Source organism: Ambystoma mexicanum, chromosome 9 (genome assembly GCF_040938575.1).
Source record: "Ambystoma mexicanum isolate Mex_15411 chromosome 9, UKY_AmexF1_1, whole genome shotgun sequence".
NCBI classification, from domain to species: Eukaryota; Metazoa; Chordata; class Amphibia; order Caudata; family Ambystomatidae; genus Ambystoma; species Ambystoma mexicanum.
In genome coordinates, this window is record NC_090931.1 from 562,020,672 (window position 1) to 562,047,767 (window position 27,096).

Sequence of the window (27,096 nt, forward strand, 5' to 3'; positions counted from 1 at the left end):
CATCTTTTGCCAACGCTATGGATAGGAAATGTTTTCTATGGTGTTGCGGGAAAGGTTTTCCTATGCAGAAATGGAGGGGCTTTTTGTTGCCTTTGGGACGATAGACGCTTTCCCACCCTAAGTGAGATGGGTGGCAGCTTCTTCCACCTGCCTGGGCTGCCCTTTGTGCTATTAAATCTATACTTTCAGGGATCATTTCTATAGTTCTTAACTGAGGAAATGTGTTCGAAAGTGTCTGGTCTTCGCTAACCACGAGGAAGAGTTGAAGTGTTCTCTTCTGAGCGTGAAGCAAGTGGACAGTGTTGCATTTATGCAGCTGCTGTCTGCTATTGATGACCGTTCCTCTCTCCCTTTCAGGAGGGTTGGAGGAAGGGAACACAAACTGAGTGGTTAGCTGCTTATTATTCTGGTGAAAAATAGAGACAGCTCCCCTGTTCTTAGGGTTGCTTGGTGTCTGTGCTGTCGATTATGTGGGTTCTGATTTGTTAGCTGTGCAAATCTCCACATGGACCAAACACCTTGCGTCGCCCCGGTAAACACAATTGGCCGTGGGCCCTTTTGTGCGCTGCCCTGGGGGACCCAAGCGACAAGTTCCGGCTGTTGCATGCTGGCCTACTTCCATTTCACAAAGGTTAAGCCATTCTGATTTGCCACTGTTTTCCATCTGGCGCAATCCTCGTGCTTCTGTGAAAACAACACTGTACTGCCTTTGAATCTGCCTATTCAGCTGGGTACTTTTCAGGTCCGACTCAAATGCTTGTCTGGCCAATGCGCCCAATACCCTTCCATCACATGCATTACGTTCTCATAAAAGTCACACCGCCATTGTTCACGTTGCCTCCCACTTATGCTTGCTCGAATTCCACTGCAAAGCTTCCCAGATATTGAATAACACTCATTGCCATCGTAATATGGCCACTCTGTTTACTGAGGCCAGCCTTGGCTGGGCCATGGGAGCCCCTTGTCTCTGTCATCCACACTGACGAATTTTATTGGCTGCTGGTCTTCAATATGTAAATTTACAAAGTACAGGCATTTTTGTCATCTTTTGCCAACGCTATGGATAGGAAATGTTTTCTATGGTGTTGCGGGAAAGGTTTTCCTATGCAGAAATGGAGGGGCTTTTTGTTGCCTTTGGGACGATAGACGCTTTCCCACCCTAAGTGAGATGGGTGGCAGCTTCTTCCACCTGCCTGGGCTGCCCTTTGTGCTATTAAGTCTATACTTTCAGGGATCATTTCTATAGTTCTTAACTGAGGAAATGTGTTCGAAAGTGTCTGGTCTTCGCTAACCACGAGGAAGAGTTGAAGTGTTCTCTTCTGAGCGTGAAGCAAGTGGACAGTGTTGCATTTATGCAGCTGCTGTCTGCTATTGATGACCGTTCCTCTCTCCCTTTCAGGAGGGTTGGAGGAAGGGAACACAAACTGAGTGGTTAGCTGCTTATTATTCTGGTGAAAAATAGAGACAGCTCCCCTGTTCTTAGGGTTGCTTGGTGTCTGTGCTGTCGATTATGTGGGTTCTGATTTGTTAGCTGTGCAAATCTCCACATGGACCAAACACCTTGCGTCGCCCCGGTAAACACAATTGGCCGTGGGCCCTTTTGTGCGCTGCCCTGGGGGACCCAAGCGACAAGTTCCGGCTGTTGCATGCTGGCCTACTTCCATTTCACAAAGGTTAAGCCATTCTGATTTGCCACTGTTTTCCATCTGGCGCAATCCTCGTGCTTCTGTGAAAACAACACTGTACTGCCCCTTTGGGGGATTTGAATCTGCCTATTCAGCTGGGTACTTTTCAGGTCCGACTCAAATGCTTGTCTGGCCAATGCGCGCAATACCCTTCCATCACATGCATTACGTTCTCATAAAAGTCACACCGCCATTGTTCACGTTGCCTCCCACTTATGCTTGCTCGAATTCCACTGCAAAGCTTCCCAGATATTGAATAACACTCATTGCCATCGTAATATGGCCACTCTGTTTACTGAGGCCAGCCTTGGCTGGGCCATGGGAGCCCCTTGTCTCTGTCATCCACACTGACGAATTTTATTGGCTGCTGGTCTTCAATATGTAAATTTACAAAGTACAGGCATTTTTGTCATCTTTTGCCAACGCTATGGAAAGGAAAGGTTTTCTATGGGGTTGCGGGAAAGGTTTTCCTATGCAGAAATGGGGGGGCTTTTTGTTGCCTTTGGGACGATAGACGCTTTCCCACCCTAAGTGAGATGGGTGGCAGCTTCTTCCACCTGCCTGGGCTGCCCTTTGTGCTATTAAGACTATACTTTCAGGGGTCATTTCTATAGTTCTTAACTGAGGAAATGTGTTCGAAAGTGTCTGGTCTTGGCTAACCACGAGGAAGAGTTGAAGTGTTCTCTTCTGAGCGTGAAGCAAGTGGACAGTGTTGCATTTATGCAGCTGCTGTCTGCTATTGATGACCGTTCCTCTCTCCCTTTCAGGAGGGTTGGAGGAAGGGAACACAAACTGAGTGGTTAGCTGCTTATTATTCTGGTGAAAAATAGAGACAGCTCCCCTGTTCTTAGGGTTGCTTGGTGTCTGTGCTGTCGATTATGTGGGTTCTGATTTGTTAGCTGTGCAAATCTCCACATGGACCAAACACCTTGCGTCGCCCCGGTAAACACAATTGGCCGTGGGCCCTTTTGTGCGCTGCCCTGGGGGACCCAAGCGACAAGTTCCGGCTGTTGCATGCTGGCCTACTTCCATTTCACAAAGGTTAAGCCATTCTGATTTGCCACTGTTTTTCATCTGGCGCAATCCTCGTGCTTCTGTGAAAACAACACTGTACTGCCTTTGAAACTGCCTATTCAGCTGGGTACTTTTCAGGTCCGACTCAAATGCTTGTCTGGCCAATGCGCGCAATACCCTTCCATCACATGCATTACGTTCTCATAAAAGTCACACCGCCATTGTTCACGTTGCCTCCCACTTATGCTTGCTCGAATTCCACTGCAAAGCTTCCCAGATATTGAATAACACTCATTGCCATCGTAATATGGCCACTCTGTTTACTGAGGCCAGCCTTGGCTGGGCCATGGGAGCCCCTTGTCTCTGTCATCCACACTGACGAATTTTATTGGCTGCTGGTCTTCAATATGTAAATTTACAAAGTACAGGCATTTTTGTCATCTTTTGCCAACGCTATGGATAGGAAATGTTTTCTATGGTGTTGCGGGAAAGGTTTTCCTATGCAGAAATGGAGGGGCTTTTTGTTGCCTTTGGGACGATAGACGCTTTCCCACCCTAAGTGAGATGGGTGGCAGCTTCTTCCACCTGCCTGGGCTGCCCTTTGTGCTATTAAGACTATACTTTCAGGGATCATTTCTATAGTTCTTAACTGAGGAAATGCGTTCGAAAGTGTCTGGTCTTCGCTAACCACGAGGAAGAGTTGAAGTGTTCTCTTCTGAGCGTGAAGCAAGTGGACAGTGTTGCATTTATGCAGCTGCTGTCTGCTATTGATGACCGTTCCTCTCTCCCTTTCAGGAGGGTTGGAGGAAGGGAACACAAACTGAGTGGTTAGCTGCTTATTATTCTGGTGAAAAATAGAGACAGCTCCCCTGTTCTTAGGGTTGCTTGGTGTCTGTGCTGTCGATTATGTGGGTTCTGATTTGTTAGCTGTGCAAATCTCCACATGGACCAAACACCTTGCGTCGCCCCGGTAAACACAATTGCCGTGGGCCCTTTTGTGCGCTGCCCTGGGGGACCCAAGCGACAAGTTCCGGCTGTTGCATGCTGGCCTACTTCCATTTCACAAAGGTTAAGCCATTCTGATTTGCCACTGTTTTCCATCTGGCGCAATCCTCGTGCTTCTGTGAAAACAACACTGTACTGCCTTTGAATCTGCCTATTCAGCTGGGTACTTTTCAGGTCCGACTCAAATGCTTGTCTGGCCAATGCGCCCAATACCCTTCCATCACATGCATTACGTTCTCATAAAAGTCACACCGCCATTGTTCACGTTGCCTCCCACCTATGCTTGCTCGAATTCCACTGCAAAGCTTCCCAGATATTGAATAACACTCATTGCCATCGTAATATGGCCACTCTGTTTACTGAGGCCAGCCTTGGCTGGGCCATGGGAGCCCCTTGTCTCTGTCATCCACACTGACGAATTTTATTGGCTGCTGGTCTTCAATATGTAAATTTACAAAGTACAGGCATTTTTGTCATCTTTTGCCAACGCTATGGATAGGAAATGTTTTCTATGGTGTTGCGGGAAAGGTTTTCCTATGCAGAAATGGAGGGGCTTTTTGTTGCCTTTGGGACGATAGACGCTTTCCCACCCTAAGTGAGATGGGTGGCAGCTTCTTCCACCTGCCTGGGCTGCCCTTTGTGCTATTAAATCTATACTTTCAGGGATCATTTCTATAGTTCTTAACTGAGGAAATGTGTTCGAAAGTGTCTGGTCTTCGCTAACCACGAGGAAGAGTTGAAGTGTTCTCTTCTGAGCGTGAAGCAAGTGGACAGTGTTGCATTTATGCAGCTGCTGTCTGCTATTGATGACCGTTCCTCTCTCCCTTTCAGGAGGGTTGGAGGAAGGGAACACAAACTGAGTGGTTAGCTGCTTATTATTCTGGTGAAAAATAGAGACAGCTCCCCTGTTCTTAGGGTTGCTTGGTGTCTGTGCTGTCGATTATGTGGGTTCTGATTTGTTAGCTGTGCAAATCTCCACATGGACCAAACACCTTGCGTCGCCCCGGTAAACACAATTGGCCGTGGGCCCTTTTGTGCGCTGCCCTGGGGGACCCAAGCGACAAGTTCCGGCTGTTGCATGCTGGCCTACTTCCATTTCACAAAGGTTAAGCCATTCTGATTTGCCACTGTTTTCCATCTGGCGCAATCCTCGTGCTTCTGTGAAAACAACACTGTACTGCCCCTTTGGGGGATTTGAATCTGCCTATTCAGCTGGGTACTTTTCAGGTCCGACTCAAATGCTTGTCTGGCCAATGCGCGCAATACCCTTCCATCACATGCATTACGTTCTCATAAAAGTCACACCGCCATTGTTCACGTTGCCTCCCACTTATGCTTGCTCGAATTCCACTGCAAAGCTTCCCAGATATTGAATAACACTCATTGCCATCGTAATATGGCCACTCTGTTTACTGAGGCCAGCCTTGGCTGGGCCATGGGAGCCCCTTGTCTCTGTCATCCACACTGACGAATTTTATTGGCTGCTGGTCTTCAATATGTAAATTTACAAAGTACAGGCATTTTTGTCATCTTTTGCCAACGCTATGGAAAGGAAAGGTTTTCTATGGGGTTGCGGGAAAGGTTTTCCTATGCAGAAATGGGGGGACTTTTTGTTGCCTTTGGGACGATAGACGCTTTCCCACCCTAAGTGAGATGGGTGGCAGCTTCTTCCACCTGCCTGGGCTGCCCTTTGTGCTATTAAGACTATACTTTCAGGGGTCATTTCTATAGTTCTTAACTGAGGAAATGTGTTCGAAAGTGTCTGGTCTTCGCTAACCACGAGGAAGAGTTGAAGTGTTCTCTTCTGAGCGTGAAGCAAGTGGACAGTGTTGCATTTATGCAGCTGCTGTCTGCTATTGATGACCGTTCCTCTCTCCCTTTCAGGAGGGTTGGAGGAAGGGAACACAAACTGAGTGGTTAGCTGCTTATTATTCTGGTGAAAAATAGAGACAGCTCCCCTGTTCTTAGGGTTGCTTGGTGTCTGTGCTGTCGATTATGTGGGTTCTGATTTGTTAGCTGTGCAAATCTCCACATGGACCAAACACCTTGCGTCGCCCCGGTAAACACAATTGGCCGTGGGCCCTTTTGTGCGCTGCCCTGGGGGACCCAAGCGACAAGTTCCGGCTGTTGCATGCTGGCCTACTTCCATTTCACAAAGGTTAAGCCATTCTGATTTGCCACTGTTTTCCATCTGGCGCAATCCTCGTGCTTCTGTGAAAACAACACTGTACTGCCCCTTTGGGGGATTTGAATCTGCCTATTCAGCTGGGTACTTTTCAGGTCCGACTCAAATGCTTGTCTGGCCAATGCGCGCAATACCCTTCCATCACATGCATTACGTTCTCATAAAAGTCACACCGCCATTGTTCACGTTGCCTCCCACTTATGCTTGCTCGAATTCCACTGCAAAGCTTCCCAGATATTGAATAACACTCATTGCCATCGTAATATGGCCACTCTGTTTACTGAGGCCAGCCTTGGCTGGGCCATGGGAGCCCCTTGTCTCTGTCATCCACACTGACGAATTTTATTGGCTGCTGGTCTTCAATATGTAAATTTACAAAGTACAGGCATTTTTGTCATCTTTTGCCAACGCTATGGATAGGAAATGTTTTCTATGGTGTTGCGGGAAAGGTTTTCCTATGCAGAAATGGAGGGGCTTTTTGTTGCCTTTGGGACGATAGACGCTTTCCCACCCTAAGTGAGATGGGTGGCAGCTTCTTCCACCTGCCTGGGCTGCCCTTTGTGCTATTAAGACTATACTTTCAGGGATCATTTCTATAGTTCTTAACTGAGGAAATGTGTTCGAAAGTGTCTGGTCTTCGCTAACCACGAGGAAGAGTTGAAGTGTTCTCTTCTGAGCGTGAAGCAAGTGGACAGTGTTGCATTTATGCAGCTGCTGTCTGCTATTGATGACCGTTCCTCTCTCCCTTTCAGGAGGGTTGGAGGAAGGGAACACAAACTGAGTGGTTAGCTGCTTATTATTCTGGTGAAAAATAGAGACAGCTCCCCTGTTCTTAGGGTTGCTTGGTGTCTGTGCTGTCGATTATGTGGGTTCTGATTTGTTAGCTGTGCAAATCTCCACATGGACCAAACACCTTGCGTCGCCCCGGTAAACACAATTGGCCGTGGGCCCTTTTGTGCGCTGCCCTGGGGGACCCAAGCGACAAGTTCCGGCTGTTGCATGCTGGCCTACTTCCATTTCACAAAGGTTAAGCCATTCTGATTTGCCACTGTTTTCCATCTGGCGCAATCCTCGTGCTTCTGTGAAAACAACACTGTACTGCCTTTGAATCTGCCTATTCAGCTGGGTACTTTTCAGGTCCGACTCAAATGCTTGTCTGGCCAATGCGCCCAATACCCTTCCATCACATGCATTACGTTCTCATAAAAGTCACACCGCCATTGTTCACGTTGCCTCCCACTTATGCTTGCTCGAATTCCACTGCAAAGCTTCCCAGATATTGAATAACACTCATTGCCATCGTAATATGGCCACTCTGTTTACTGAGGCCAGCCTTGGCTGGGCCATGGGAGCCCCTTGTCTCTGTCATCCACACTGACGAATTTTATTGGCTGCTGGTCTTCAATATGTAAATTTACAAAGTACAGGCATTTTTGTCATCTTTTGCCAACGCTATGGATAGGAAATGTTTTCTATGGTGTTGCGGGAAAGGTTTTCCTATGCAGAAATGGAGGGGCTTTTTGTTGCCTTTGGGACGATAGACGCTTTCCCACCCTAAGTGAGATGGGTGGCAGCTTCTTCCACCTGCCTGGGCTGCCCTTTGTGCTATTAAGTCTATACTTTCAGGGATCATTTCTATAGTTCTTAACTGAGGAAATGTGTTCGAAAGTGTCTGGTCTTCGCTAACCACGAGGAAGAGTTGAAGTGTTCTCTTCTGAGCGTGAAGCAAGTGGACAGTGTTGCATTTATGCAGCTGCTGTCTGCTATTGATGACCGTTCCTCTCTCCCTTTCAGGAGGGTTGGAGGAAGGGAACACAAACTGAGTGGTTAGCTGCTTATTATTCTGGTGAAAAATAGAGACAGCTCCCCTGTTCTTAGGGTTGCTTGGTGTCTGTGCTGTCGATTATGTGGGTTCTGATTTGTTAGCTGTGCAAATCTCCACATGGACCAAACACCTTGCGTCGCCCCGGTAAACACAATTGGCCGTGGGCCCTTTTGTGCGCTGCCCTGGGGGACCCAAGCGACAAGTTCCGGCTGTTGCATGCTGGCCTACTTCCATTTCACAAAGGTTAAGCCATTCTGATTTGCCACTGTTTTCCATCTGGCGCAATCCTCGTGCTTCTGTGAAAACAACACTGTACTGCCCCTTTGGGGGATTTGAATCTGCCTATTCAGCTGGGTACTTTTCAGGTCCGACTCAAATGCTTGTCTGGCCAATGCGCGCAATACCCTTCCATCACATGCATTACGTTCTCATAAAAGTCACACCGCCATTGTTCACGTTGCCTCCCACTTATGCTTGCTCGAATTCCACTGCAAAGCTTCCCAGATATTGAATAACACTCATTGCCATCGTAATATGGCCACTCTGTTTACTGAGGCCAGCCTTGGCTGGGCCATGGGAGCCCCTTGTCTCTGTCATCCACACTGACGAATTTTATTGGCTGCTGGTCTTCAATATGTAAATTTACAAAGTACAGGCATTTTTGTCATCTTTTGCCAACGCTATGGAAAGGAAAGGTTTTCTATGGGGTTGCGGGAAAGGTTTTCCTATGCAGAAATGGGGGGACTTTTTGTTGCCTTTGGGACGATAGACGCTTTCCCACCCTAAGTGAGATGGGTGGCAGCTTCTTCCACCTGCCTGGGCTGCCCTTTGTGCTATTAAGACTATACTTTCAGGGGTCATTTCTATAGTTCTTAACTGAGGAAATGTGTTCGAAAGTGTCTGGTCTTCGCTAACCACGAGGAAGAGTTGAAGTGTTCTCTTCTGAGCGTGAAGCAAGTGGACAGTGTTGCATTTATGCAGCTGCTGTCTGCTATTGATGACCGTTCCTCTCTCCCTTTCAGGAGGGTTGGAGGAAGGGAACACAAACTGAGTGGTTAGCTGCTTATTATTCTGGTGAAAAATAGAGACAGCTCCCCTGTTCTTAGGGTTGCTTGGTGTCTGTGCTGTCGATTATGTGGGTTCTGATTTGTTAGCTGTGCAAATCTCCACATGGACCAAACACCTTGCGTCGCCCCGGTAAACACAATTGGCCGTGGGCCCTTTTGTGCGCTGCCCTGGGGGACCCAAGCGACAAGTTCCGGCTGTTGCATGCTGGCCTACTTCCATTTCACAAAGGTTAAGCCATTCTGATTTGCCACTGTTTTCCATCTGGCGCAATCCTCGTGCTTCTGTGAAAACAACACTGTACTGCCCCTTTGGGGGATTTGAATCTGCCTATTCAGCTGGGTACTTTTCAGGTCCGACTCAAATGCTTGTCTGGCCAATGCGCGCAATACCCTTCCATCACATGCATTACGTTCTCATAAAAGTCACACCGCCATTGTTCACGTTGCCTCCCACTTATGCTTGCTCGAATTCCACTGCAAAGCTTCCCAGATATTGAATAACACTCATTGCCATCGTAATATGGCCACTCTGTTTACTGAGGCCAGCCTTGGCTGGGCCATGGGAGCCCCTTGTCTCTGTCATCCACACTGACGAATTTTATTGGCTGCTGGTCTTCAATATGTAAATTTACAAAGTACAGGCATTTTTGTCATCTTTTGCCAACGCTATGGAAAGGAAAGGTTTTCTATGGGGTTGCGGGAAAGGTTTTCCTATGCAGAAATGGGGGGGCTTTTTGTTGCCTTTGGGACGATAGACGCTTTCCCACCCTAAGTGAGATGGGTGGCAGCTTCTTCCACCTGCCTGGGCTGCCCTTTGTGCTATTAAGACTATACTTTCAGGGGTCATTTCTATAGTTCTTAACTGAGGAAATGTGTTCGAAAGTGTCTGGTCTTGGCTAACCACGAGGAAGAGTTGAAGTGTTCTCTTCTGAGCGTGAAGCAAGTGGACAGTGTTGCATTTATGCAGCTGCTGTCTGCTATTGATGACCGTTCCTCTCTCCCTTTCGGGAGGGTTGGAGGAAGGGAACACAAACTGAGTGGTTAGCTGCTTATTATTCTGGTGAAAAATAGAGACAGCTCCCCTGTTCTTAGGGTTGCTTGGTGTCTGTGCTGTCGATTATGTGGGTTCTGATTTGTTAGCTGTGCAAATCTCCACATGGACCAAACACCTTGCGTCGCCCCGGTAAACACAATTGGCCGTGGGCCCTTTTGTGCGCTGCCCTGGGGGACCCAAGCGACAAGTTCCGGCTGTTGCATGCTGGCCTACTTCCATTTCACAAAGGTTAAGCCATTCTGATTTGCCACTGTTTTTCATCTGGCGCAATCCTCGTGCTTCTGTGAAAACAACACTGTACTGCCTTTGAAACTGCCTATTCAGCTGGGTACTTTTCAGGTCCGACTCAAATGCTTGTCTGGCCAATGCGCGCAATACCCTTCCATCACATGCATTACGTTCTCATAAAAGTCACACCGCCATTGTTCACGTTGCCTCCCACTTATGCTTGCTCGAATTCCACTGCAAAGCTTCCCAGATATTGAATAACACTCATTGCCATCGTAATATGGCCACTCTGTTTACTGAGGCCAGCCTTGGCTGGGCCATGGGAGCCCCTTGTCTCTGTCATCCACACTGACGAATTTTATTGGCTGCTGGTCTTCAATATGTAAATTTACAAAGTACAGGCATTTTTGTCATCTTTTGCCAACGCTATGGATAGGAAATGTTTTCTATGGTGTTGCGGGAAAGGTTTTCCTATGCAGAAATGGAGGGGCTTTTTGTTGCCTTTGGGACGATAGACGCTTTCCCACCCTAAGTGAGATGGGTGGCAGCTTCTTCCACCTGCCTGGGCTGCCCTTTGTGCTATTAAGACTATACTTTCAGGGATCATTTCTATAGTTCTTAACTGAGGAAATGTGTTCGAAAGTGTCTGGTCTTCGCTAACCACGAGGAAGAGTTGAAGTGTTCTCTTCTGAGCGTGAAGCAAGTGGACAGTGTTGCATTTATGCAGCTGCTGTCTGCTATTGATGACCGTTCCTCTCTCCCTTTCAGGAGGGTTGGAGGAAGGGAACACAAACTGAGTGGTTAGCTGCTTATTATTCTGGTGAAAAATAGAGACAGCTCCCCTGTTCTTAGGGTTGCTTGGTGTCTGTGCTGTCGATTATGTGGGTTCTGATTTGTTAGCTGTGCAAATCTCCACATGGACCAAACACCTTGCGTCGCCCCGGTAAACACAATTGCCGTGGGCCCTTTTGTGCGCTGCCCTGGGGGACCCAAGCGACAAGTTCCGGCTGTTGCATGCTGGCCTACTTCCATTTCACAAAGGTTAAGCCATTCTGATTTGCCACTGTTTTCCATCTGGCGCAATCCTCGTGCTTCTGTGAAAACAACACTGTACTGCCTTTGAATCTGCCTATTCAGCTGGGTACTTTTCAGGTCCGACTCAAATGCTTGTCTGGCCAATGCGCCCAATACCCTTCCATCACATGCATTACGTTCTCATAAAAGTCACACCGCCATTGTTCACGTTGCCTCCCACCTATGCTTGCTCGAATTCCACTGCAAAGCTTCCCAGATATTGAATAACACTCATTGCCATCGTAATATGGCCACTCTGTTTACTGAGGCCAGCCTTGGCTGGGCCATGGGAGCCCCTTGTCTCTGTCACCCACACTGACGAATTTTATTGGCTGCTGGTCTTCAATATGTAAATTTACAAAGTACAGGCATTTTTGTCATCTTTTGCCAACGCTATGGAAAGGAAAGGTTTTCTATGGGGTTGCGGGAAAGGTTTTCCTATGCAGAAATGGGGGGGCTTTTTGTTGCCTTTGGGACGATAGACGCTTTCCCACCCTAAGTGAGATGGGTGGCAGCTTCTTCCACCTGCCTGGGCTGCCCTTTGTGCTATTAAGACTATACTTTCAGGGATCATTTCTATAGTTCTTAACTGAGGAAATGTGTTCGAAAGTGTCTGGTCTTCGCTAACCACGAGGAAGAGTTGAAGTGTTCTCTTCTGAGCGTGAAGCAAGTGGACAGTGTTGCATTTATGCAGCTGCTGTCTGCTATTGATGACCGTTCCTCTCTCCCTTTCAGGAGGGTTGGAGGAAGGGAACACAAACTGAGTGGTTAGCTGCTTATTATTCTGGTGAAAAATAGAGACAGCTCCCCTGTTCTTAGGGTTGCTTGGTGTCTGTGCTGTCGATTATGTGGGTTCTGATTTGTTAGCTGTGCAAATCTCCACATGGACCAAACACCTTGCGTCGCCCCGGTAAACACAATTGGCCGTGGGCCCTTTTGTGCGCTGCCCTGGGGGACCCAAGCGACAAGTTCCGGCTGTTGCATGCTGGCCTACTTCCATTTCACAAAGGTTAAGCCATTCTGATTTGCCACTGTTTTCCATCTGGCGCAATCCTCGTGCTTCTGTGAAAACAACACTGTACTGCCTTTGAATCTGCCTATTCAGCTGGGTACTTTTCAGGTCCGACTCAAATGCTTGTCTGGCCAATGCGCCCAATACCCTTCCATCACATGCATTACGTTCTCATAAAAGTCACACCACCATTGTTCACGTTGCCTCCCACTTATGCTTGCTCGAATTCCACTGCAAAGCTTCCCAGATATTGAATAACACTCATTGCCATCGTAATATGGCCACTCTGTTTACTGAGGCCAGCCTTGGCTGGGCCATGGGAGCCCCTTGTCTCTGTCATCCACACTGACGAATTTTATTGGCTGCTGGTCTTCAATATGTAAATTTACAAAGTACAGGCATTTTTGTCATCTTTTGCCAACGCTATGGATAGGAAATGTTTTCTATGGTGTTGCGGGAAAGGTTTTCCTATGCAGAAATGGAGGGGCTTTTTGTTGCCTTTGGGACGATAGACGCTTTCCCACCCTAAGTGAGATGGGTGGCAGCTTCTTCCACCTGCCTGGGCTGCCCTTTGTGCTATTAAATCTATACTTTCAGGGATCATTTCTATAGTTCTTAACTGAGGAAATGTGTTCGAAAGTGTCTGGTCTTCGCTAACCACGAGGAAGAGTTGAAGTGTTCTCTTCTGAGCGTGAAGCAAGTGGACAGTGTTGCATTTATGCAGCTGCTGTCTGCTATTGATGACCGTTCCTCTCTCCCTTTCAGGAGGGTTGGAGGAAGGGAACACAAACTGAGTGGTTAGCTGCTTATTATTCTGGTGAAAAATAGAGACAGCTCCCCTGTTCTTAGGGTTGCTTGGTGTCTGTGCTGTCGATTATGTGGGTTCTGATTTGTTAGCTGTGCAAATCTCCACATGGACCAAACACCTTGCGTCGCCCCGGTAAACACAATTGGCCGTGGGCCCTTTTGTGCGCTGCCCTGGGGGACCCAAGCGACAAGTTCCGGCTGTTGCATGCTGGCCTACTTCCATTTCACAAAGGTTAAGCCATTCTGATTTGCCACTGTTTTCCATCTGGCGCAATCCTCGTGCTTCTGTGAAAACAACACTGTACTGCCCCTTTGGGGGATTTGAATCTGCCTATTCAGCTGGGTACTTTTCAGGTCCGACTCAAATGCTTGTCTGGCCAATGCGCGCAATACCCTTCCATCACATGCATTACGTTCTCATAAAAGTCACACCGCCATTGTTCACGTTGCCTCCCACTTATGCTTGCTCGAATTCCACTGCAAAGCTTCCCAGATATTGAATAACACTCATTGCCATCGTAATATGGCCACTCTGTTTACTGAGGCCAGCCTTGGCTGGGCCATGGGAGCCCCTTGTCTCTGTCATCCACACTGACGAATTTTATTGGCTGCTGGTCTTCAATATGTAAATTTACAAAGTACAGGCATTTTTGTCATCTTTTGCCAACGCTATGGATAGGAAATGTTTTCTATGGTGTTGCGGGAAAGGTTTTCCTATGCAGAAATGGAGGGGCTTTTTGTTGCCTTTGGGACGATAGACGCTTTCCCACCCTAAGTGAGATGGGTGGCAGCTTCTTCCACCTGCCTGGGCTGCCCTTTGTGCTATTAAGACTATACTTTCAGGGATCATTTCTATAGTTCTTAACTGAGGAAATGTGTTCGAAAGTGTCTGGTCTTCGCTAACCACGAGGAAGAGTTGAAGTGTTCTCTTCTGAGCGTGAAGCAAGTGGACAGTGTTGCATTTATGCAGCTGCTGTCTGCTATTGATGACCGTTCCTCTCTCCCTTTCAGGAGGGTTGGAGGAAGGGAACACAAACTGAGTGGTTAGCTGCTTATTATTCTGGTGAAAAATAGAGACAGCTCCCCTGTTCTTAGGGTTGCTTGGTGTCTGTGCTGTCGATTATGTGGGTTCTGATTTGTTAGCTGTGCAAATCTCCACATGGACCAAACACCTTGCGTCGCCCCGGTAAACACAATTGGCCGTGGGCCCTTTTGTGCGCTGCCCTGGGGGACCCAAGCGACAAGTTCCGGCTGTTGCATGCTGGCCTACTTCCATTTCACAAAGGTTAAGCCATTCTGATTTGCCACTGTTTTCCATCTGGCGCAATCCTCGTGCTTCTGTGAAAACAACACTGTACTGCCTTTGAATCTGCCTATTCAGCTGGGTACTTTTCAGGTCCGACTCAAATGCTTGTCTGGCCAATGCGCCCAATACCCTTCCATCACATGCATTACGTTCTCATAAAAGTCACACCGCCATTGTTCACGTTGCCTCCCACTTATGCTTGCTCGAATTCCACTGCAAAGCTTCCCAGATATTGAATAACACTCATTGCCATCGTAATATGGCCACTCTGTTTACTGAGGCCAGCCTTGGCTGGGCCATGGGAGCCCCTTGTCTCTGTCATCCACACTGACGAATTTTATTGGCTGCTGGTCTTCAATATGTAAATTTACAAAGTACAGGCATTTTTGTCATCTTTTGCCAACGCTATGGATAGGAAATGTTTTCTATGGTGTTGCGGGAAAGGTTTTCCTATGCAGAAATGGAGGGGCTTTTTGTTGCCTTTGGGACGATAGACGCTTTCCCACCCTAAGTGAGATGGGTGGCAGCTTCTTCCACCTGCCTGGGCTGCCCTTTGTGCTATTAAGACTATACTTTCAGGGATCATTTCTATAGTTCTTAACTGAGGAAATGTGTTCGAAAGTGTCTGGTCTTCGCTAACCACGAGGAAGAGTTGAAGTGTTCTCTTCTGAGCGTGAAGCAAGTGGACAGTGTTGCATTTATGCAGCTGCTGTCTGCTATTGATGACCGTTCCTCTCTCCCTTTCAGGAGGGTTGGAGGAAGGGAACACAAACTGAGTGGTTAGCTGCTTATTATTCTGGTGAAAAATAGAGACAGCTCCCCTGTTCTTAGGGTTGCTTGGTGTCTGTGCTGTCGATTATGTGGGTTCTGATTTGTTAGCTGTGCAAATCTCCACATGGACCAAACACCTTGCGTCGCCCCGGTAAACACAATTGCCGTGGGCCCTTTTGTGCGCTGCCCTGGGGGACCCAAGCGACAAGTTCCGGCTGTTGCATGCTGGCCTACTTCCATTTCACAAAGGTTAAGCCATTCTGATTTGCCACTGTTTTCCATCTGGCGCAATCCTCGTGCTTCTGTGAAAACAACACTGTACTGCCCCTTTGGGGGATTTGAATCTGCCTATTCAGCTGGGTACTTTTCAGGTCCGACTCAAATGCTTGTCTGGCCAATGCGCGCAATACCCTTCCATCACATGCATTACGTTCTCATAAAAGTCACACCGCCATTGTTCACGTTGCCTCCCACTTATGCTTGCTCGAATTCCACTGCAAAGCTTCCCAGATATTGAATAACACTCATTGCCATCGTAATATGGCCACTCTGTTTACTGAGGCCAGCCTTGGCTGGGCCATGGGAGCCCCTTGTCTCTGTCATCCACACTGACGAATTTTATTGGCTGCTGGTCTTCAATATGTAAATTTACAAAGTACAGGCATTTTTGTCATCTTTTGCCAACGCTATGGAAAGGAAAGGTTTTCTATGGGGTTGCGGGAAAGGTTTTCCTATGCAGAAATGGGGGGGCTTTTTGTTGCCTTTGGGACGATAGACGCTTTCCCACCCTAAGTGAGATGGGTGGCAGCTTCTTCCACCTGCCTGGGCTGCCCTTTGTGCTATTAAGACTATACTTTCAGGGGTCATTTCTATAGTTCTTAACTGAGGAAATGTGTTCGAAAGTGTCTGGTCTTCGCTAGTGGACAGTGTTGCATTTATGCAGCTGCTGTCTGCTATTGATGACCGTTCCTCTCTCCCTTTCAGGAGGGTTGGAGGAAGGGAACACAAACTGAGTGGTTAGCTGCTTATTATTCTGGTGAAAAATAGAGACAGCTCCCCTGTTCTTAGGGTTGCTTGGTGTCTGTGCTGTCGATTATGTGGGTTCTGATTTGTTAGCTGTGCAAATCTCCACATGGACCAAACACCTTGCGTCGCCCCGGTAAACACAATTGGCCGTGGGCCCTTTTGTGCGCTGCCCTGGGGGACCCAAGCGACAAGTTCCGGCTGTTGCATGCTGGCCTACTTCCATTTCACAAAGGTTAAGCCATTCTGATTTGCCACTGTTTTCCATCTGGCGCAATCCTCGTGCTTCTGTGAAAACAACACTGTACTGCCCCTTTGGGGGATTTGAATCTGCCTATTCAGCTGGGTACTTTTCAGGTCCGACTCAAATGCTTGTCTGGCCAATGCGCGCAATACCCTTCCATCACATGCATTACGTTCTCATAAAAGTCACACCGCCATTGTTCACGTTGCCTCCCACTTATGCTTGCTCGAATTCCACTGCAAAGCTTCCCAGATATTGAATAACACTCATTGCCATCGTAATATGGCCACTCTGTTTACTGAGGCCAGCCTTGGCTGGGCCATGGGAGCCCCTTGTCTCTGTCATCCACACTGACGAATTTTATTGGCTGCTGGTCTTCAATATGTAAATTTACAAAGTACAGGCATTTTTGTCATCTTTTGCCAACGCTATGGATAGGAAATGTTTTCTATGGTGTTGCGGGAAAGGTTTTCCTATGCAGAAATGGAGGGGCTTTTTGTTGCCTTTGGGACGATAGACGCTTTCCCACCCTAAGTGAGATGGGTGGCAGCTTCTTCCACCTGCCTGGGCTGCCCTTTGTGCTATTAAGACTATACTTTCAGGGATCATTTCTATAGTTCTTAACTGAGGAAATGTGTTCGAAAGTGTCTGGTCTTCGCTAACCACGAGGAAGAGTTGAAGTGTTCTCTTCTGAGCAGTGAAGCAAGTGGACAGTGTTGCATTTATGCAGCTGCTGTCTGCTATTGATGACCGTTCCTCTCTCCCTTTCAGGAGGGTTGGAGGAAGGGAACACAAACTGAGTGGTTAGCTGCTTATTATTCTGGTGAAAAATAGAGACAGCTCCCCTGTTCTTAGGGTTGCTTGGTGTCTGTTCTGTCGATTATGTGGGTTCTGATTTGTTAGCTGTGCAAATCTCCACATGGACCAAACACCTTGCGTCGCCCCGGTAAACACAATTGGCCGTGGGCCCTTTTGTGCGCTGCCCTGGGGGACCCAAGCGACAAGTTCCGGCTGTTGCATGCTGGCCTACTTCCATTTCACAAAGGTTAAGCCATTCTGATTTGCCACTGTTTTCCATCTGGCGCAATCCTCGTGCTTCTGTGAAAACAACACTGTACTGCCCCTTTGGGGGATTTGAATCTGCCTATTCAGCTGGGTACTTTTCAGGTCCGACTCAAATGCTTGTCTGGCCAATGCGCGCAATACCCTTCCATCACATGCATTACGTTCTCATAAAAGTCACACCGCCATTGTTCACGTTGCCTCCCACTTATGCTTGCTCGAATTCCACTGCAAAGCTTCCCAGATATTGAATAACACTCATTGCCATCGTAATATGGCCACTCTGTTTACTGAGGCCAGCCTTGGCTGGGCCATGGGAGCCCCTTGTCTCTGTCATCCACACTGACGAATTTTATTGGCTGCTGGTCTTCAATATGTAAATTTACAAAGTACAGGCATTTTTGTCATCTTTTGCCAACGCTATGGAAAGGAAAGGTTTTCTATGGGGTTGCGGGAAAGGTTTTCCTATGCAGAAATGGGGGGGCTTTTTGTTGCCTTTGGGACGATAGACGCTTTCCCACCCTAAGTGAGATGGGTGGCAGCTTCTTCCACCTGCCTGGGCTGCCCTTTGTGCTATTAAGACTATACTTTCAGGGGTCATTTCTATAGTTCTTAACTGAGGAAATGTGTTCGAAAGTGTCTGGTCTTGGCTAACCACGAGGAAGAGTTGAAGTGTTCTCTTCTGAGCGTGAAGCAAGTGGACAGTGTTGCATTTATGCAGCTGCTGTCTGCTATTGATGACCGTTCCTCTCTCCCTTTCAGGAGGGTTGGAGGAAGGGAACACAAACTGAGTGGTTAGCTGCTTATTATTCTGGTGAAAAATAGAGACAGCTCCCCTGTTCTTAGGGTTGCTTGGTGTCTGTGCTGTCGATTATGTGGGTTCTGATTTGTTAGCTGTGCAAATCTCCACATGGACCAAACACCTTGCGTCGCCCCGGTAAACACAATTGGCCGTGGGCCCTTTTGTGCGCTGCCCTGGGGGACCCAAGCGACAAGTTCCGGCTGTTGCATGCTGGCCTACTTCCATTTCACAAAGGTTAAGCCATTCTGATTTGCCACTGTTTTTCATCTGGCGCAATCCTCGTGCTTCTGTGAAAACAACACTGTACTGCCTTTGAAACTGCCTATTCAGCTGGGTACTTTTCAGGTCCGACTCAAATGCTTGTCTGGCCAATGCGCGCAATACCCTTCCATCACATGCATTACGTTCTCATAAAAGTCACACCGCCATTGTTCACGTTGCCTCCCACTTATGCTTGCTCGAATTCCACTGCAAAGCTTCCCAGATATTGAATAACACTCATTGCCATCGTAATATGGCCACTCTGTTTACTGAGGCCAGCCTTGGCTGGGCCATGGGAGCCCCTTGTCTCTGTCATCCACACTGACGAATTTTATTGGCTGCTGGTCTTCAATATGTAAATTTACAAAGTACAGGCATTTTTGTCATCTTTTGCCAACGCTATGGATAGGAAATGTTTTCTATGGTGTTGCGGGAAAGGTTTTCCTATGCAGAAATGGAGGGGCTTTTTGTTGCCTTTGGGACGATAGACGCTTTCCCACCCTAAGTGAGATGGGTGGCAGCTTCTTCCACCTGCCTGGGCTGCCCTTTGTGCTATTAAGACTATACTTTCAGGGATCATTTCTATAGTTCTTAACTGAGGAAATGTGTTCGAAAGTGTCTGGTCTTCGCTAACCACGAGGAAGAGTTGAAGTGTTCTCTTCTGAGCGTGAAGCAAGTGGACAGTGTTGCATTTATGCAGCTGCTGTCTGCTATTGATGACCGTTCCTCTCTCCCTTTCAGGAGGGTTGGAGGAAGGGAACACAAACTGAGTGGTTAGCTGCTTATTATTCTGGTGAAAAATAGAGACAGCTCCCCTGTTCTTAGGGTTGCTTGGTGTCTGTGCTGTCGATTATGTGGGTTCTGATTTGTTAGCTGTGCAAATCTCCACATGGACCAAACACCTTGCGTCGCCCCGGTAAACACAATTGCCGTGGGCCCTTTTGTGCGCTGCCCTGGGGGACCCAAGCGACAAGTTCCGGCTGTTGCATGCTGGCCTACTTCCATTTCACAAAGGTTAAGCCATTCTGATTTGCCACTGTTTTCCATCTGGCGCAATCCTCGTGCTTCTGTGAAAACAACACTGTACTGCCTTTGAATCTGCCTATTCAGCTGGGTACTTTTCAGGTCCGACTCAAATGCTTGTCTGGCCAATGCGCCCAATACCCTTCCATCACATGCATTACGTTCTCATAAAAGTCACACCGCCATTGTTCACGTTGCCTCCCACCTATGCTTGCTCGAATTCCACTGCAAAGCTTCCCAGATATTGAATAACACTCATTGCCATCGTAATATGGCCACTCTGTTTACTGAGGCCAGCCTTGGCTGGGCCATGGGAGCCCCTTGTCTCTGTCACCCACACTGACGAATTTTATTGGCTGCTGGTCTTCAATATGTAAATTTACAAAGTACAGGCATTTTTGTCATCTTTTGCCAACGCTATGGAAAGGAAAGGTTTTCTATGGGGTTGCGGGAAAGGTTTTCCTATGCAGAAATGGGGGGGCTTTTTGTTGCCTTTGGGACGATAGACGCTTTCCCACCCTAAGTGAGATGGGTGGCAGCTTCTTCCACCTGCCTGGGCTGCCCTTTGTGCTATTAAGACTATACTTTCAGGGATCATTTCTATAGTTCTTAACTGAGGAAATGTGTTCGAAAGTGTCTGGTCTTCGCTAACCACGAGGAAGAGTTGAAGTGTTCTCTTCTGAGCGTGAAGCAAGTGGACAGTGTTGCATTTATGCAGCTGCTGTCTGCTATTGATGACCGTTCCTCTCTCCCTTTCAGGAGGGTTGGAGGAAGGGAACACAAACTGAGTGGTTAGCTGCTTATTATTCTGGTGAAAAATAGAGACAGCTCCCCTGTTCTTAGGGTTGCTTGGTGTCTGTGCTGTCGATTATGTGGGTTCTGATTTGTTAGCTGTGCAAATCTCCACATGGACCAAACACCTTGCGTCGCCCCGGTAAACACAATTGGCCGTGGGCCCTTTTGTGCGCTGCCCTGGGGGACCCAAGCGACAAGTTCCGGCTGTTGCATGCTGGCCTACTTCCATTTCACAAAGGTTAAGCCATTCTGATTTGCCACTGTTTTCCATCTGGCGCAATCCTCGTGCTTCTGTGAAAACAACACTGTACTGCCTTTGAATCTGCCTATTCAGCTGGGTACTTTTCAGGTCCGACTCAAATGCTTGTCTGGCCAATGCGCCCAATACCCTTCCATCACATGCATTACGTTCTCATAAAAGTCACACCACCATTGTTCACGTTGCCTCCCACTTATGCTTGCTCGAATTCCACTGCAAAGCTTCCCAGATATTGAATAACACTCATTGCCATCGTAATATGGCCACTCTGTTTACTGAGGCCAGCCTTGGCTGGGCCATGGGAGCCCCTTGTCTCTGTCATCCACACTGACGAATTTTATTGGCTGCTGGTCTTCAATATGTAAATTTACAAAGTACAGGCATTTTTGTCATCTTTTGCCAACGCTATGGATAGGAAATGTTTTCTATGGTGTTGCGGGAAAGGTTTTCCTATGCAGAAATGGAGGGGCTTTTTGTTGCCTTTGGGACGATAGACGCTTTCCCACCCTAAGTGAGATGGGTGGCAGCTTCTTCCACCTGCCTGGGCTGCCCTTTGTGCTATTAAATCTATACTTTCAGGGATCATTTCTATAGTTCTTAACTGAGGAAATGTGTTCGAAAGTGTCTGGTCTTCGCTAACCACGAGGAAGAGTTGAAGTGTTCTCTTCTGAGCGTGAAGCAAGTGGACAGTGTTGCATTTATGCAGCTGCTGTCTGCTATTGATGACCGTTCCTCTCTCCCTTTCAGGAGGGTTGGAGGAAGGGAACACAAACTGAGTGGTTAGCTGCTTATTATTCTGGTGAAAAATAGAGACAGCTCCCCTGTTCTTAGGGTTGCTTGGTGTCTGTGCTGTCGATTATGTGGGTTCTGATTTGTTAGCTGTGCAAATCTCCACATGGACCAAACACCTTGCGTCGCCCCGGTAAACACAATTGGCCGTGGGCCCTTTTGTGCGCTGCCCTGGGGGACCCAAGCGACAAGTTCCGGCTGTTGCATGCTGGCCTACTTCCATTTCACAAAGGTTAAGCCATTCTGATTTGCCACTGTTTTCCATCTGGCGCAATCCTCGTGCTTCTGTGAAAACAACACTGTACTGCCCCTTTGGGGGATTTGAATCTGCCTATTCAGCTGGGTACTTTTCAGGTCCGACTCAAATGCTTGTCTGGCCAATGCGCGCAATACCCTTCCATCACATGCATTACGTTCTCATAAAAGTCACACCGCCATTGTTCACGTTGCCTCCCACTTATGCTTGCTCGAATTCCACTGCAAAGCTTCCCAGATATTGAATAACACTCATTGCCATCGTAATATGGCCACTCTGTTTACTGAGGCCAGCCTTGGCTGGGCCATGGGAGCCCCTTGTCTCTGTCATCCACACTGACGAATTTTATTGGCTGCTGGTCTTCAATATGTAAATTTACAAAGTACAGGCATTTTTGTCATCTTTTGCCAACGCTATGGATAGGAAATGTTTTCTATGGTGTTGCGGGAAAGGTTTTCCTATGCAGAAATGGAGGGGCTTTTTGTTGCCTTTGGGACGATAGACGCTTTCCCACCCTAAGTGAGATGGGTGGCAGCTTCTTCCACCTGCCTGGGCTGCCCTTTGTGCTATTAAGACTATACTTTCAGGGATCATTTCTATAGTTCTTAACTGAGGAAATGTGTTCGAAAGTGTCTGGTCTTCGCTAACCACGAGGAAGAGTTGAAGTGTTCTCTTCTGAGCGTGAAGCAAGTGGACAGTGTTGCATTTATGCAGCTGCTGTCTGCTATTGATGACCGTTCCTCTCTCCCTTTCAGGAGGGTTGGAGGAAGGGAACACAAACTGAGTGGTTAGCTGCTTATTATTCTGGTGAAAAATAGAGACAGCTCCCCTGTTCTTAGGGTTGCTTGGTGTCTGTGCTGTCGATTATGTGGGTTCTGATTTGTTAGCTGTGCAAATCTCCACATGGACCAAACACCTTGCGTCGCCCCGGTAAACACAATTGGCCGTGGGCCCTTTTGTGCGCTGCCCTGGGGGACCCAAGCGACAAGTTCCGGCTGTTGCATGCTGGCCTACTTCCATTTCACAAAGGTTAAGCCATTCTGATTTGCCACTGTTTTCCATCTGGCGCAATCCTCGTGCTTCTGTGAAAACAACACTGTACTGCCTTTGAATCTGCCTATTCAGCTGGGTACTTTTCAGGTCCGACTCAAATGCTTGTCTGGCCAATGCGCCCAATACCCTTCCATCACATGCATTACGTTCTCATAAAAGTCACACCGCCATTGTTCACGTTGCCTCCCACTTATGCTTGCTCGAATTCCACTGCAAAGCTTCCCAGATATTGAATAACACTCATTGCCATCGTAATATGGCCACTCTGTTTACTGAGGCCAGCCTTGGCTGGGCCATGGGAGCCCCTTGTCTCTGTCATCCACACTGACGAATTTTATTGGCTGCTGGTCTTCAATATGTAAATTTACAAAGTACAGGCATTTTTGTCATCTTTTGCCAACGCTATGGATAGGAAATGTTTTCTATGGTGTTGCGGGAAAGGTTTTCCTATGCAGAAATGGAGGGGCTTTTTGTTGCCTTTGGGACGATAGACGCTTTCCCACCCTAAGTGAGATGGGTGGCAGCTTCTTCCACCTGCCTGGGCTGCCCTTTGTGCTATTAAGTCTATACTTTCAGGGATCATTTCTATAGTTCTTAACTGAGGAAATGTGTTCGAAAGTGTCTGGTCTTCGCTAACCACGAGGAAGAGTTGAAGTGTTCTCTTCTGAGCGTGAAGCAAGTGGACAGTGTTGCATTTATGCAGCTGCTGTCTGCTATTGATGACCGTTCCTCTCTCCCTTTCAGGAGGGTTGGAGGAAGGGAACACAAACTGAGTGGTTAGCTGCTTATTATTCTGGTGAAAAATAGAGACAGCTCCCCTGTTCTTAGGGTTGCTTGGTGTCTGTGCTGTCGATTATGTGGGTTCTGATTTGTTAGCTGTGCAAATCTCCACATGGACCAAACACCTTGCGTCGCCCCGGTAAACACAATTGGCCGTGGGCCCTTTTGTGCGCTGCCCTGGGGGACCCAAGCGACAAGTTCCGGCTGTTGCATGCTGGCCTACTTCCATTTCACAAAGGTTAAGCCATTCTGATTTGCCACTGTTTTCCATCTGGCGCAATCCTCGTGCTTCTGTGAAAACAACACTGTACTGCCCCTTTGGGGGATTTGAATCTGCCTATTCAGCTGGGTACTTTTCAGGTCCGACTCAAATGCTTGTCTGGCCAATGCGCGCAATACCCTTCCATCACATGCATTACGTTCTCATAAAAGTCACACCGCCATTGTTCACGTTGCCTCCCACTTATGCTTGCTCGAATTCCACTGCAAAGCTTCCCAGATATTGAATAACACTCATTGCCATCGTAATATGGCCACTCTGTTTACTGAGGCCAGCCTTGGCTGGGCCATGGGAGCCCCTTGTCTCTGTCATCCACACTGACGAATTTTATTGGCTGCTGGTCTTCAATATGTAAATTTACAAAGTACAGGCATTTTTGTCATCTTTTGCCAACGCTATGGAAAGGAAAGGTTTTCTATGGGGTTGCGGGAAAGGTTTTCCTATGCAGAAATGGGGGGGCTTTTTGTTGCCTTTGGGACGATAGACGCTTTCCCACCCTAAGTGAGATGGGTGGCAGCTTCTTCCACCTGCCTGGGCTGCCCTTTGTGCTATTAAGACTATACTTTCAGGGGTCATTTCTATAGTTCTTAACTGAGGAAATGTGTTCGAAAGTGTCTGGTCTTGGCTAACCACGAGGAAGAGTTGAAGTGTTCTCTTCTGAGCGTGAAGCAAGTGGACAGTGTTGCATTTATGCAGCTGCTGTCTGCTATTGATGACCGTTCCTCTCTCCCTTTCAGGAGGGTTGGAGGAAGGGAACACAAACTGAGTGGTTAGCTGCTTATTATTCTGGTGAAAAATAGAGACAGCTCCCCTGTTCTTAGGGTTGCTTGGTGTCTGTGCTGTCGATTATGTGGGTTCTGATTTGTTAGCTGTGCAAATCTCCACATGGACCAAACACCTTGCGTCGCCCCGGTAAACACAATTGGCCGTGGGCCCTTTTGTGCGCTGCCCTGGGGGACCCAAGCGACAAGTTCCGGCTGTTGCATGCTGGCCTACTTCCATTTCACAAAGGTTAAGCCATTCTGATTTGCCACTGTTTTTCATCTGGCGCAATCCTCGTGCTTCTGTGAAAACAACACTGTACTGCCTTTGAAACTGCCTATTCAGCTGGGTACTTTTCAGGTCCGACTCAAATGCTTGTCTGGCCAATGCGCGCAATACCCTTCCATCACATGCATTACGTTCTCATAAAAGTCACACCGCCATTGTTCACGTTGCCTCCCACTTATGCTTGCTCGAATTCCACTGCAAAGCTTCCCAGATATTGAATAACACTCATTGCCATCGTAATATGGCCACTCTGTTTACTGAGGCCAGCCTTGGCTGGGCCATGGGAGCCCCTTGTCTCTGTCATCCACACTGACGAATTTTATTGGCTGCTGGTCTTCAATATGTAAATTTACAAAGTACAGGCATTTTTGTCATCTTTTGCCAACGCTATGGATAGGAAATGTTTTCTATGGTGTTGCGGGAAAGGTTTTCCTATGCAGAAATGGAGGGGCTTTTTGTTGCCTTTGGGACGATAGACGCTTTCCCACCCTAAGTGAGATGGGTGGCAGCTTCTTCCACCTGCCTGGGCTGCCCTTTGTGCTATTAAGACTATACTTTCAGGGATCATTTCTATAGTTCTTAACTGAGGAAATGTGTTCGAAAGTGTCTGGTCTTCGCTAACCACGAGGAAGAGTTGAAGTGTTCTCTTCTGAGCGTGAAGCAAGTGGACAGTGTTGCATTTATGCAGCTGCTGTCTGCTATTGATGACCGTTCCTCTCTCCCTTTCAGGAGGGTTGGAGGAAGGGAACACAAACTGAGTGGTTAGCTGCTTATTATTCTGGTGAAAAATAGAGACAGCTCCCCTGTTCTTAGGGTTGCTTGGTGTCTGTGCTGTCGATTATGTGGGTTCTGATTTGTTAGCTGTGCAAATCTCCACATGGACCAAACACCTTGCGTCGCCCCGGTAAACACAATTGCCGTGGGCCCTTTTGTGCGCTGCCCTGGGGGACCCAAGCGACAAGTTCCGGCTGTTGCATGCTGGCCTACTTCCATTTCACAAAGGTTAAGCCATTCTGATTTGCCACTGTTTTCCATCTGGCGCAATCCTCGTGCTTCTGTGAAAACAACACTGTACTGCCTTTGAATCTGCCTATTCAGCTGGGTACTTTTCAGGTCCGACTCAAATGCTTGTCTGGCCAATGCGCCCAATACCCTTCCATCACATGCATTACGTTCTCATAAAAGTCACACCGCCATTGTTCACGTTGCCTCCCACCTATGCTTGCTCGAATTCCACTGCAAAGCTTCCCAGATATTGAATAACACTCATTGCCATCGTAATATGGCCACTCTGTTTACTGAGGCCAGCCTTGGCTGGGCCATGGGAGCCCCTTGTCTCTGTCACCCACACTGACGAATTTTATTGGCTGCTGGTCTTCAATATGTAAATTTACAAAGTACAGGCATTTTTGTCATCTTTTGCCAACGCTATGGAAAGGAAAGGTTTTCTATGGGGTTGCGGGAAAGGTTTTCCTATGCAGAAATGGGGGGGCTTTTTGTTGCCTTTGGGACGATAGACGCTTTCCCACCCTAAGTGAGATGGGTGGCAGCTTCTTCCACCTGCCTGGGCTGCCCTTTGTGCTATTAAGACTATACTTTCAGGGATCATTTCTATAGTTCTTAACTGAGGAAATGTGTTCGAAAGTGTCTGGTCTTCGCTAACCACGAGGAAGAGTTGAAGTGTTCTCTTCTGAGCGTGAAGCAAGTGGACAGTGTTGCATTTATGCAGCTGCTGTCTGCTATTGATGACCGTTCCTCTCTCCCTTTCAGGAGGGTTGGAGGAAGGGAACACAAACTGAGTGGTTAGCTGCTTATTATTCTGGTGAAAAATAGAGACAGCTCCCCTGTTCTTAGGGTTGCTTGGTGTCTGTGCTGTCGATTATGTGGGTTCTGATTTGTTAGCTGTGCAAATCTCCACATGGACCAAACACCTTGCGTCGCCCCGGTAAACACAATTGGCCGTGGGCCCTTTTGTGCGCTGCCCTGGGGGACCCAAGCGACAAGTTCCGGCTGTTGCATGCTGGCCTACTTCCATTTCACAAAGGTTAAGCCATTCTGATTTGCCACTGTTTTCCATCTGGCGCAATCCTCGTGCTTCTGTGAAAACAACACTGTACTGCCTTTGAATCTGCCTATTCAGCTGGGTACTTTTCAGGTCCGACTCAAATGCTTGTCTGGCCAATGCGCCCAATACCCTTCCATCACATGCATTACGTTCTCATAAAAGTCACACCACCATTGTTCACGTTGCCTCCCACTTATGCTTGCTCGAATTCCACTGCAAAGCTTCCCAGATATTGAATAACACTCATTGCCATCGTAATATGGCCACTCTGTTTACTGAGGCCAGCCTTGGCTGGGCCATGGGAGCCCCTTGTCTCTGTCA

The 27,096-nt window shown here is 47.8% G+C and overlaps 25 non-coding genes and 1 pseudogene across 25 annotated transcripts; all 26 read left to right on the forward strand.

The window, feature by feature from the left end:
- The first annotated feature begins 173 nt into the window (after window positions 1–173).
- LOC138490389 (small nucleolar RNA U3) lies at window positions 174–391 on the forward strand. The gene has a single exon (XR_011275422.1). It is a non-coding gene; the product is annotated as a small nucleolar RNA U3 (small nucleolar RNA).
- An 824-nt stretch (window positions 392–1,215) lies between these two features.
- Window positions 1,216–1,433, forward strand: LOC138490769 (small nucleolar RNA U3). Its single transcript, XR_011275671.1, has one exon. It is a non-coding gene; the product is annotated as a small nucleolar RNA U3 (small nucleolar RNA).
- Window positions 1,434–2,268: 835 nt separating this feature from the next.
- On the forward strand, window positions 2,269–2,486 carry LOC138490255 (small nucleolar RNA U3). Its single transcript, XR_011275301.1, has one exon. It is a non-coding gene; the product is annotated as a small nucleolar RNA U3 (small nucleolar RNA).
- Window positions 2,487–3,310: 824 nt separating this feature from the next.
- On the forward strand, window positions 3,311–3,528 carry LOC138490210 (small nucleolar RNA U3). Its single transcript, XR_011275261.1, has one exon. It is a non-coding gene; the product is annotated as a small nucleolar RNA U3 (small nucleolar RNA).
- An 823-nt stretch (window positions 3,529–4,351) lies between these two features.
- LOC138490390 (small nucleolar RNA U3) lies at window positions 4,352–4,569 on the forward strand. The gene has a single exon (XR_011275423.1). It is a non-coding gene; the product is annotated as a small nucleolar RNA U3 (small nucleolar RNA).
- Window positions 4,570–5,404: 835 nt separating this feature from the next.
- On the forward strand, window positions 5,405–5,622 carry LOC138490188 (small nucleolar RNA U3). Its single transcript, XR_011275241.1, has one exon. It is a non-coding gene; the product is annotated as a small nucleolar RNA U3 (small nucleolar RNA).
- An 835-nt stretch (window positions 5,623–6,457) lies between these two features.
- LOC138490033 (small nucleolar RNA U3) lies at window positions 6,458–6,675 on the forward strand. The gene has a single exon (XR_011275107.1). It is a non-coding gene; the product is annotated as a small nucleolar RNA U3 (small nucleolar RNA).
- An 824-nt stretch (window positions 6,676–7,499) lies between these two features.
- Window positions 7,500–7,717, forward strand: LOC138490770 (small nucleolar RNA U3). Its single transcript, XR_011275672.1, has one exon. It is a non-coding gene; the product is annotated as a small nucleolar RNA U3 (small nucleolar RNA).
- Window positions 7,718–8,552: 835 nt separating this feature from the next.
- LOC138490189 (small nucleolar RNA U3) lies at window positions 8,553–8,770 on the forward strand. The gene has a single exon (XR_011275242.1). It is a non-coding gene; the product is annotated as a small nucleolar RNA U3 (small nucleolar RNA).
- An 835-nt stretch (window positions 8,771–9,605) lies between these two features.
- LOC138490226 (small nucleolar RNA U3) lies at window positions 9,606–9,823 on the forward strand. The gene has a single exon (XR_011275276.1). It is a non-coding gene; the product is annotated as a small nucleolar RNA U3 (small nucleolar RNA).
- Window positions 9,824–10,647: 824 nt separating this feature from the next.
- LOC138490034 (small nucleolar RNA U3) lies at window positions 10,648–10,865 on the forward strand. The gene has a single exon (XR_011275108.1). It is a non-coding gene; the product is annotated as a small nucleolar RNA U3 (small nucleolar RNA).
- An 823-nt stretch (window positions 10,866–11,688) lies between these two features.
- LOC138490035 (small nucleolar RNA U3) lies at window positions 11,689–11,906 on the forward strand. Its single transcript, XR_011275109.1, has one exon. It is a non-coding gene; the product is annotated as a small nucleolar RNA U3 (small nucleolar RNA).
- An 824-nt stretch (window positions 11,907–12,730) lies between these two features.
- LOC138490391 (small nucleolar RNA U3) lies at window positions 12,731–12,948 on the forward strand. The gene has a single exon (XR_011275424.1). It is a non-coding gene; the product is annotated as a small nucleolar RNA U3 (small nucleolar RNA).
- An 835-nt stretch (window positions 12,949–13,783) lies between these two features.
- On the forward strand, window positions 13,784–14,001 carry LOC138490037 (small nucleolar RNA U3). The gene has a single exon (XR_011275110.1). It is a non-coding gene; the product is annotated as a small nucleolar RNA U3 (small nucleolar RNA).
- Window positions 14,002–14,825: 824 nt separating this feature from the next.
- On the forward strand, window positions 14,826–15,043 carry LOC138490038 (small nucleolar RNA U3). Its single transcript, XR_011275111.1, has one exon. It is a non-coding gene; the product is annotated as a small nucleolar RNA U3 (small nucleolar RNA).
- An 834-nt stretch (window positions 15,044–15,877) lies between these two features.
- Window positions 15,878–16,046, forward strand: LOC138490543 (small nucleolar RNA U3; annotated as a pseudogene).
- Window positions 16,047–16,886: 840 nt separating this feature from the next.
- On the forward strand, window positions 16,887–17,105 carry LOC138490437 (small nucleolar RNA U3). The gene has a single exon (XR_011275465.1). It is a non-coding gene; the product is annotated as a small nucleolar RNA U3 (small nucleolar RNA).
- Window positions 17,106–17,940: 835 nt separating this feature from the next.
- Window positions 17,941–18,158, forward strand: LOC138490256 (small nucleolar RNA U3). The gene has a single exon (XR_011275302.1). It is a non-coding gene; the product is annotated as a small nucleolar RNA U3 (small nucleolar RNA).
- An 824-nt stretch (window positions 18,159–18,982) lies between these two features.
- LOC138490039 (small nucleolar RNA U3) lies at window positions 18,983–19,200 on the forward strand. The gene has a single exon (XR_011275112.1). It is a non-coding gene; the product is annotated as a small nucleolar RNA U3 (small nucleolar RNA).
- An 823-nt stretch (window positions 19,201–20,023) lies between these two features.
- Window positions 20,024–20,241, forward strand: LOC138490040 (small nucleolar RNA U3). The gene has a single exon (XR_011275113.1). It is a non-coding gene; the product is annotated as a small nucleolar RNA U3 (small nucleolar RNA).
- Window positions 20,242–21,065: 824 nt separating this feature from the next.
- Window positions 21,066–21,283, forward strand: LOC138490392 (small nucleolar RNA U3). The gene has a single exon (XR_011275425.1). It is a non-coding gene; the product is annotated as a small nucleolar RNA U3 (small nucleolar RNA).
- An 835-nt stretch (window positions 21,284–22,118) lies between these two features.
- Window positions 22,119–22,336, forward strand: LOC138490041 (small nucleolar RNA U3). Its single transcript, XR_011275114.1, has one exon. It is a non-coding gene; the product is annotated as a small nucleolar RNA U3 (small nucleolar RNA).
- Window positions 22,337–23,160: 824 nt separating this feature from the next.
- Window positions 23,161–23,378, forward strand: LOC138490771 (small nucleolar RNA U3). Its single transcript, XR_011275673.1, has one exon. It is a non-coding gene; the product is annotated as a small nucleolar RNA U3 (small nucleolar RNA).
- An 835-nt stretch (window positions 23,379–24,213) lies between these two features.
- LOC138490257 (small nucleolar RNA U3) lies at window positions 24,214–24,431 on the forward strand. The gene has a single exon (XR_011275303.1). It is a non-coding gene; the product is annotated as a small nucleolar RNA U3 (small nucleolar RNA).
- Window positions 24,432–25,255: 824 nt separating this feature from the next.
- LOC138490043 (small nucleolar RNA U3) lies at window positions 25,256–25,473 on the forward strand. The gene has a single exon (XR_011275115.1). It is a non-coding gene; the product is annotated as a small nucleolar RNA U3 (small nucleolar RNA).
- An 823-nt stretch (window positions 25,474–26,296) lies between these two features.
- On the forward strand, window positions 26,297–26,514 carry LOC138490044 (small nucleolar RNA U3). Its single transcript, XR_011275116.1, has one exon. It is a non-coding gene; the product is annotated as a small nucleolar RNA U3 (small nucleolar RNA).
- Window positions 26,515–27,096: the final 582 nt, after the last annotated feature.